This window comes from Somniosus microcephalus, unplaced genomic scaffold (assembly GCF_052327205.1).
Source record: "Somniosus microcephalus isolate GS21.2 unplaced genomic scaffold, FLI_Smic_1.0 scaffold769, whole genome shotgun sequence".
Lineage (NCBI taxonomy): Eukaryota > Metazoa > Chordata > Chondrichthyes > Squaliformes > Somniosidae > Somniosus > Somniosus microcephalus.
The window spans coordinates 62501-71841 of NW_028225956.1; the positions used below are offsets into that span (position 1 = coordinate 62501).

General features: G+C 56.6%; 1 protein-coding gene across 4 annotated transcripts in view; it reads right to left on the minus strand.

Annotated features, from left to right (window-relative positions):
- LOC147081103 (uncharacterized) overlaps nt 1-6189 on the minus strand; it is a 50212-nt gene extending 44023 nt beyond the window's left edge. The window contains exon 1 of one of the 4 annotated variants that reach the window (XM_085980947.1): nt 5991-6189. The gene's annotated coding sequence lies outside the window, so the exon portion shown is untranslated. The remainder of the gene's footprint in view (nt 1-5990) is intronic. The other 3 variants (XM_085980946.1, XM_085980945.1, XM_085980944.1) reach the window with 3 other exon arrangements.
- Between the last annotated feature and the right edge of the window lie 3152 nt (nt 6190-9341).

Genomic DNA, 9341 nt, shown 5'->3' on the forward strand with positions numbered 1-9341 from the left:
CCTCCTCCAGCCCTACAATTCTCATCCTCCTGTTCAAATCCCTCCATGGCCCTCGCCCCCTCCCTATCTCTGTAACCTCCTCCAGCCCCTACAATTCTCATCCTCCTGTTCAAATCCCTCCATGGCCCACGCCCCCTCCCTATCTCTGTAACCTCCTCCAGCCCTACAATTCTCATCCTCCTGTTCAAATCCCTCTATGGCCCTCGACCCCTCCCTATCTCTGTAACCTCCTCCAGCCCCACAATTCTCATCCTCCTGTTCAAATCCCTCCATGGCCCTCGCCCCCTCCCTATCTCTGTAACCTCCCCCAGACCCTACAATTCTCATCCTCCTGTTCAAATCCCGCCATGGCCCTCGCCCCCTCCCTATCTCTGTAACCTCCTCCAGCCCTACAATTCTCATCCTCCTGTTCAAATCCCTCTATGGCCCTCGACCCCTCCCTATCTCTGTAACCTCCTCCAGCCCCACAATTCTCATCCTCCTGTTCAAATCCCTCCATGGCCCTCGCCCCCTCCCTATCTCTGTAACCTCCCCCAGACCCTACAATTCTCATCCTCCTGTTCAAATCCCTCCATGGCCCCTCGCCCCCTCCCTATCTCTGTAACCTCCTCCAGACCCTTAATTCTCATCCTCCTGTTCAAATCCCTCCATGGCCCTCGCCCCCCTCCCTACCTCTGTAACCTCCTCCAGCCCCTACAATTTGCATCCTCCTGTTCAAATCCCTCCATGGCCCTCGCCCCCTCACTATCTCTGTAACATCCTCCAGCCCCTACAATCCTCATCCTCCTGTTCAAATCCCTCCATGGCCCTCGCCCCCTCCCTATCTCTGTAACCTCCTCCAGCTCCTACAATCCTCATCCTCCTGTTCAAATCCCTCCATGGCCCTCGCCCCCTCCCTATCTCTGTAACCTCCTCCACCCTACAATTCTCATCCTCCTGTTCAAATCCCGCCATGGCCCCTCGCCCCCTCCCTATCTCTGTAACCTCCTCCAGCCCTACAATTCTCATCCTCCTGTTCAAATCCCTCCATGGCCCCTCGCCCCCTCCCTATCTCGGTAACCTGCTCTAGCCTTAAGGCTCCGAGATCTACGCGCTCCTCCAATTCCGGCCTCTTCAACATCCCCGATTTCCATCGCTCCACCATTGGCGGCCGTGCCTTCAGCTGCCTGGGGCCCTGAGCTCTGGAATTCCCTCCCTAAACCTCTCCGCCTCTCTCCCCTCCTTTCAGGCCTTTCTCACGAGCGACATCTCTCTAAGTGAGAGACCGCTGGCAATTTGCATACAGCAAGCTCCCACAAGTGTGGGCCTGGATTACGGGGCTAGAGTCCTAGAGTATATACAGCTACCTCCGACAGTGCAGCGCTCCCTCAGTACTGGCACCGGGGAGTGTGGGCCTGTATTATGGTGCTCGAGTCCTAGAGTATATACATCTACCTCCGACAGTGCAGCGCTCCCTCAGTACTGGCACCGGGGAGTGTGGGCCTGGATTATGGAGCTCGAGTCCTAGAGTATATACATCTACCTCCGACAGTGCAGCGCTCCCTCAGTACTGGCACCGGGGAGTGCAGCCTGGATTATGGAGCTCGAGTCCTAGAGTATATACATCTACCTCCGACAGTGCAGCGCTCCCTCAGTACTGACACCGGGCTGTGTGGGTCTGGATTATGGAGCTCGAGTCCTAGAGTATATACATCTACCTCCGACAGTGCAGCACTCCCTCAGTACTGGCACCGGGGAGTGTGGGCCTGGATTATGGAGCTCGAGTCCTAGAGTATATACATCTACCTCCGATAGTGCAGCGCTCCCTCAGTACTGGCACCGGGGAGTGTGGGCCTGGATTATGGGGCTCGAGTCCTAGAGTATATACATCTACCTCCGACAGTGCAGTGCTCCCTCAGTACTGGCACCGGGGAGTGTGGGCCTGGATTATGGGGCTCGAGTCCTAGAGTATATACATTTACCTCCGACAGTGCAGCGCTCCCTCAGTACTGGCACCGGGGAGTGTGGGCCTGGATTATGGGGCTCCAGTCCTAGAGTATATACATCTACCTCCGACAGTGCAGTGCTCCCTCAGTACTGGCACCGGGGAGTGTGGGCCTGGATCATGGGGCTCGAGTCCTAGAGTATATACATCTACCTCCGACCGTGCAGTGCTCCCTCAGTACTGGCACCGGGGAGTGTGGGTCTGGATTATGGGGCTCGAGTCCTAGAGTATATACATCTACCTCCGACAGTGCAGCGCTCCCTCAGTACTGGCAAGGGGGAGTGTGGGTCTGGATTATGGGGCTCGAGTCCAAGAGTATATATATCTACCTCCGACAGTGCAGCGCTCCCTCAGTACTGGCACCGGGGAGTGTGGGTCTGGATTATGGAGCTCGAGTCCGAGAGTATATACATCTACCTCCGACAGCGCAGCGCTCCCTCAGTACTGGCACCGGGGAGTGTGGGTCTGGATTATGGAGCTCGAGTCCGAGAGTATATACATCTACCTCCGACAGCGCAGCGCTCCCTCAGTACTGGCACCGGGGAGTGTGGGCCTGGATTATGGGTCTCGAGTCCTAGAGTATACACATCTACCTCCGACAGTGCAGTGCTCCCTCAGTACTGGCACCGGGGAGTGTGGGCCTGGATTATGGGGATCGAGTCCTAGAGTATATACATCTACCTCCGACAGTGCAGCGCTCCCTCAGTACTGGCACCGGGGAGTGTGGGCCTGGATTATGGAGCTCGAGTCCTAGAGTATATACATCTACCTCCGACAGTGCAGCGCTCCCTCAGTACTGGCACCGGGGAGTGTGGGCCTGGATTATGGAGCTCGAGTCCTAGAGTATATACATCTACCTCCGACAGTGCAGTGCTCCCTCAGTACTGGCACCGGGGAGTGTGGGCCTGGATTATGGGGCTCGAGTCCTAGAGTATATACATCTACCTCCGACAGTGCAGTGCTCCCTCAGTACTGGCACCGGGGAGTGTGGGCCTGGATTATGGGCCTCGAGTCCTAGAGTATATACATCTACCTCCGACAGTGCAGCACTCCCTCAGTACTGGCACCGGGGAGTGTGGGCCTGGATTATGGGGCTCGAGTCCTAGAGTATATACATCTACCTCCGACACTGCAGCGCTCCCTCAGTACTGACACCGGGGAGTGTGGGCCTGGATTATGGGGCTCGAGTCCTAGAGTATATACATCTACCTCCGACAGTGCAGCGCTCCCTCAGTACTGGCACCGGGGAGTGTGGGCCTGGATTATGGGGCTCGAGTCCTAGAGTATATATATCTACCTCCGACAGTGCAGCGCTCCCTCAGTACTGGCACCGGGGAGTGTGGGCCTGGATTATGGGGCTCGAGTCCTAGAGTATATACATCTACCTCCGACAGTGCAGCGCTCCCTCAGCACTGGTACCGGGGAGTGTGGGCCTGGATTATGGGGCTCGAGTCCTAGAGTATATACATCTTCCTCCAACAGAGCAGCGCTCCATCAGTACTGGCACCAGGAAGTGTGGGCCTGGATTATGGGGCTCGAGTCCTAGAGTATATACATCTACATCCGACACTGCAGCACTCCCTCAGTACTGGCACCGGGGAGTGTGGGCCTGGATTATGGGGCTCGAGTCCAAGAGTATATACATCTACCTCCGACAGTGCAGCGCTCCCTCAGTACTGGCACCGGGGAGTGTGGGACTGGATTATGGGGCTCGAGTCCTAGACTATATACATCTACCTCCGACAGTGCGGCGCTCCCTCAGAACTGGCACCGGGGAGTATGGGCCTGGATTATGGGGCTCGAGTCCTAGAGTATATACATCTACCTCCGACAGTGCAGCGCTCCCTCAGTACTGGCACCGGGGAGTGTGGGCCAGGATTATGGAGCTCGAGTCCTGGAGTATATACATCTACTCCGACAGTGCAGCGCTCCCTCGGTTACCGGCACCGGGGAGTGTGGGCCTGGATTATGGGGCTCGAGTCCTAGATTATATACATCTACCTCCGACAGTGCGGCACTCCCTCAGAACTGGCACCGGGGAGTATGGGCCTGGATTATGGGGCTCGAGTCCTAGAGTATATACATCTACCTCCGACAGTGCAGCGCTCCCTCAGTACTGGCACCGGGGAGTGTGGGCCTGGATTATGGAGCTCGAGTCCTAGAGTATATACATCTACTCCGACAGTGCAGCGCTCCCTCAGTTACAGGCACCGGGGAGTGTGGGCCTGGATTATGGGGCTCGAGTCCTAGAGTATATACATCTACCTCCGACAGTGCAGCGCCCCCTCAGTACTGGCTCCAGGGAGTGTGGGCCTGGATTATGGAGCTCGAGTCCTAGAGTATATACATCCAATCCGACAGTGCAGCGCTCCCTCAGTACTGGCACCGGGGAGTGTGGGCCTGGATTATGGGGCTCGAGTCCTAGAGCATATACATCTACCTCCGACAGTGCAGCGCTCCCTCAGCACTGGCACCGGGGAGTGTGGGCCTGGATTATGGGGCTCGAGTCCTAGAGTATATATATCTACCTCCGACAGTGCAGCGCTCCCTCAGTACTGGCACCGGGGAGTGTGGGCCTGGATTATGGGGCTCGAGTCCTAGAGTATATACATCTACCTCCGACAGTGCAGCGCTCCCTCAGTACTGGTACCGGGGAGTGTGGGCCTGGATTATGGGGCTCGAGTCCTAGAGTATATACATCTACCTCCAACAGAGCAGCGCTCCATCAGTACTGGCACCAGGAAGTGTGGGCCTGGATTATGGGGCTCGAGTCCTAGAGTATATACATCTACCTCCGACAGTGCAGCACTCCCTCAGTACTGGCACCGGGGAGTATGGGCCTGGATTATGGGGCTCGAGTCCAAGAGTATATACATCTACCTCCGACAGTGCAGCGCTCCCTCAGGACTGGCACCGGGGAGTGTGGGCCTGGATTACGGAGCTCGAGTCCTGGAGTATATACATCTACTCCGACAGTGCAGCGCTCCCTCAGTACTGGCACCGGGGAGTGTGCGCCTGGTTTATGGAGCTCGAGTCCTAGAGTATATACATCTACCTTCAACAGTGCAGCACTCCCTCAGTACTGGCACCGGGGAGTGTGGGCCTGGATTATGGAGCTCCAGTCCTAGAGTATATACATCTACCTCCAACAGAGCAGCGCTCCATCAGTACTGGCACCAGGAAGTGTGGGCCTGGATTATGGGGCTCGAGTCCTAGAGTATATACATCTACCTCCGACAGTGCAGCACTCCCTCAGAACTGGCACCGGGGAGTGTGGGCCTGGATTATGGGGCTCGAGTCCTAGAGTATATACATCTACCTCCGACAGTGCAGCGCTCCATCAGTACTGGCACCAGGAAGTGTGGGCCTGGATTATGGGGCTCGAGTCCTAGAGTATATACATCTACCTCCGACAGTGCAGCGCTCCCTCAGTACTGGCACCGGGGAGTGTGGGCCTGGATTATGGGGCTCGAGTCCGAGAGTATATACATCTACTCCGACAGTGCAGCGCTCCCTCAGTTACTGGCACCGGGGAGTGTGGGCCTGGATTATGGGGCTCAAGTCCGAGAGTATATACATCTACCTCCAACAGAGCAGCGCTCCATCAGTACTGGCACCAGGAAGTGTGGGCCTGGATTATGGGGCTCGAGTCCCAGAGTATATACATCTACCTCCGACAGTGCAGCGCTCCCTCAGTACTGGCACTGGGGAGTGTGGGCCTGGATTATGGGGCTCGAGTCCCAGAGTATATACATCTACCTCCGACAGTGCAGCGCTCCCTCAGTTACTGGCACCGGGGAGTGTGGGCCTGGATTATGGGGCTCCAGTCCTAGAGTATATACATCTACCTCCGACAGTGCAGCGCTCCCTCAGTACTGGCACCGGGGAGCGTGGGCCTGGATTACGGGGCTTGAATCATTTGTGTACGAGCGCAGAGAATGATTTGTCAGCCAGAAGGAACCTTTGAAGTATTTGTTACGTGTTAAGGAAGTTTACCAACACATACCTTCCTCCGTGTGTGCGTCTCGCTCCCTCTCTCTCTCTTCCCCTCACGAGCTCTCTGTCACCATCGCTCACTCCGCAGCCCCCTAGCCTTTGTGTACCTCCCCCCTCCTCCCTCAGTCTCTGCCTGTGTGTGTCTCTCTCTCTCTCTCTACTTTCACTTTCTGTTCTTCAAACCCCGCACCACAAACACTCCCACCATGCAAACCCCAGTGATTGACGGCTGAAGGCCGCGAACCAGAGTGCTGGGCAGGACAGGGGAGGAGAGTTGGCACCCAGGCCACACTACGCCCTCTCTCTCGCTGTGCTGCTGAACACACTCTAGGTGTCTCTGCTCCACCACACTTCCGAACTCCTCTCCCCTCCTGACGTCTCCTCCCCCTCTATTTTGACAATCTCCTTTCCACTTGCGCGCCCCAGTTCTTCCTCTATCACATTCCGCTCTCGCTCTCTCTCTCTCATACCTCCTCTCGCTCCCTCTCTCTCTCTCGCGTATTCCTGATATCTCTCTCTCATATTGCCGCTCCAGAGACTTGAGCCCCGTAATCTAGGCCCATACTCCCCCGGTGCCAGTACTGAGGGAGTGCTGCACTGTCGGAGGTAGATGTATATACTCTAGGACTCGAGCCCCATAATCCAGGCCCACACCCCCCGGTGCCAGTACTGAGGGAGTGCTGCACTGTCGGACGTCGATGTATATACTCTAGGACTCGAGCCCCATAATCCAGGCCCACACTCCCCGGTGCCAGTACTGAGGGAGCGCTGCACTGTCGGAGGTAGATGTATATACTCTAGGACTCGAGCCCCATAATCCAGGCCCACACTCCCCGGTGCCAGTACTGAGGGAGTGCTGCACTGTCGGAAGTAGATGTATATACTCTAGGACTCGAGCCCCGTAATCCAGGCCCACACTCCCCGGTGCCAGTACTGAGGGAGCACTGCACTGTCGGAGGCAGATGTATATACTCCAGGACTCGAGCTCCATAATCCAGGCCCACACTCCCCGGTGCCAGTACTGAGGGAGCGCTGCACTGTCGGAGGTAGATGTATATACTCTCGGAGTCGAGCCCCATAATCCAGGCCCACACTCCCCGGTGCCAGTACTGAGGGAGTGCTGCACTGTCGGAGGTAGATGTATATACTCTAGGACTCGAGCCCCATAATCCAGGCCCACACTCCCCGGTGCCAGTACTGAGGGAGCGCTGCACTGTCGGAGGTAGATGTATATACTCTAGGACTCGAGCTCCATAATCGAGGCCCACACTCCCCGGTGCCAGTACTGAGGGAACGCTGCACTGTCGGAGGTGGATGTATATACTCTAGGACTCGTGCCCCATAATCCAGGCCCACACTGCCCGGTGCCAGTACTGAGGGAGTGCTGTGCTGTTAGAGGTAGATGTATATACTCCAGGACTGGAGCCCCATAATCGAGGCCCACACTCCCCGGTGCCAGTACTGAGGGAACGCTGCACTGTCGGAGGTAGATGTATATACTCCAGGACTTGAGCCCCATAATCCAGGCCCACACTCCCCGATGCCAGTACTGATGGAGCGCTGCACTGTCGGAGGTAGATGTATATACTCGACGACTCGAGCTCCATAATCCAGGCCCACACTCCCCGGTGCCAGTACTGACGGAGCGCTGCACTGTCGGAGATAGATGTATATACTCTAGGACTCGAGCTCCATAATCCAGGCCCACACTCCCCAGTGCCAGTACTGAGGGAGCGCTGCACTGTCGGAGGTAGATGTATATACTCTAGGACTCGAGCCCCATAATCCAGACCCACACAGCCTGGTGTCAGTACTGAGGGAGCGCTGCACTGTCGGAGGTAGATGTATATACTCTAGGACTCGAGCCCCATAATCCAGGCACACACTCCCCGGTGCCAGTACTGAGAGAACGCTGCACTGTCGGAGGTAGATGTATATACTCTAGGACTCGAGCACCATAATCCAGGCCCACACTCCCCGGTGCCAGTACTGAGGGAGCGCTGCACTGTCGGAGGTAGATGTATATACTCTAGGACTCGAGCTCCATAATCCAGGCCCACACTCCCCGGTGCCAGTGCTGAGGGAGCGCTGCACTGTCGGATGGAGATGGATATACTCTAGGACTCGAGCTCCATAATCCAGGCCCACACTCCCCGGTGCCAGTACTGAGGGAGCGCTGCACTGTCGGAGGTAGATGTATAAACTCTAGGACTCGAGCCCCATAATCCAGGCCCACACTCCCCGGTGCCCGTACTGAGGGAGCGCTGCACTGTCGGAGGTAGATGTATATACTCTCGGACTCGAGCCCCATAATCCAGGCCCACACTCCCCGGTGCCAGTACTGAGGGAGCGCTGCACTGTTGGAGGTAGATGTATATACTCTAGGACTCGAGCGCCATAATCCAGACCCACACAGCCCGGTGTCAGTACAGAGGGAGCGCTGCACTGTCGGAGGTAGATGTAAATATTCTAGGACTCGAGCCCCACAATCCAGGCGCAAACTCTCCGGTGCCAGTACTGAGGGAGCGCTGCACTGTCGGAGGTAGATGCATATACTCCAGGACTCGAGCCCCATAATCCAGGCCCACACTCCCCGGTGTCAGTTCTGAGGGAGCGCTGCACTGTCGGAGGTAGATGCATATACTCTAGGACTCAAGCTCCATAATCCAGGCCCACACTCCCCGGTGCCAGTACTGAGGGAGCGCTGCACTGTCGGAGGTAGATGTATATACTCTAGGACTCGAGCCCCATAATCCAGGCCCACACTCCCCGGTGCCAGTACTGAGGGAGCGCTGCACTGTCGGAGATAGATGTATATACTCTAGGACTCGAGCCCCATAATCCAGGCCCACACTCCCCAGTGCCAGTACTGAGGGAGTGCTGCACTGTCGGAGGTAGATGTATATACTCTAGGACTCGAGCCCCATAATCCAGGCCCACACTCCCCGGTGCCAGTACTGAGGGAGCGCTGCACTGTCGGAGATAGATGTATATACTCTAGGACTCGAGCAACATAATCCAGGCCCACACTCCCCGGTGCCAGTACTGAGGGAGCGCTGCACTGTCGGAGGTAGATGTATATACTCTAGGACTCGAGCCCCATAATCCAGGCCCACACTCCCCGGTGCCAGTACTGAGGGAGCGCTGCACTGTCGGAGATAGATGTATATACTCTAGGACTCGAGCAACATAATCCAGGCCCACACTCCCCGGTGCCAGTACTGAGGGAGCGCTGCACTGTCGGAGGTAGATGTCTATACTCTAGGACGCGAGCCCCATAATCCAGGCCCAAACTCCCCGGTGCCAGTACTGAGGAAGCGCTGCACTGTCGGAGGTAGATGTATATACTCCAGGACTCGAG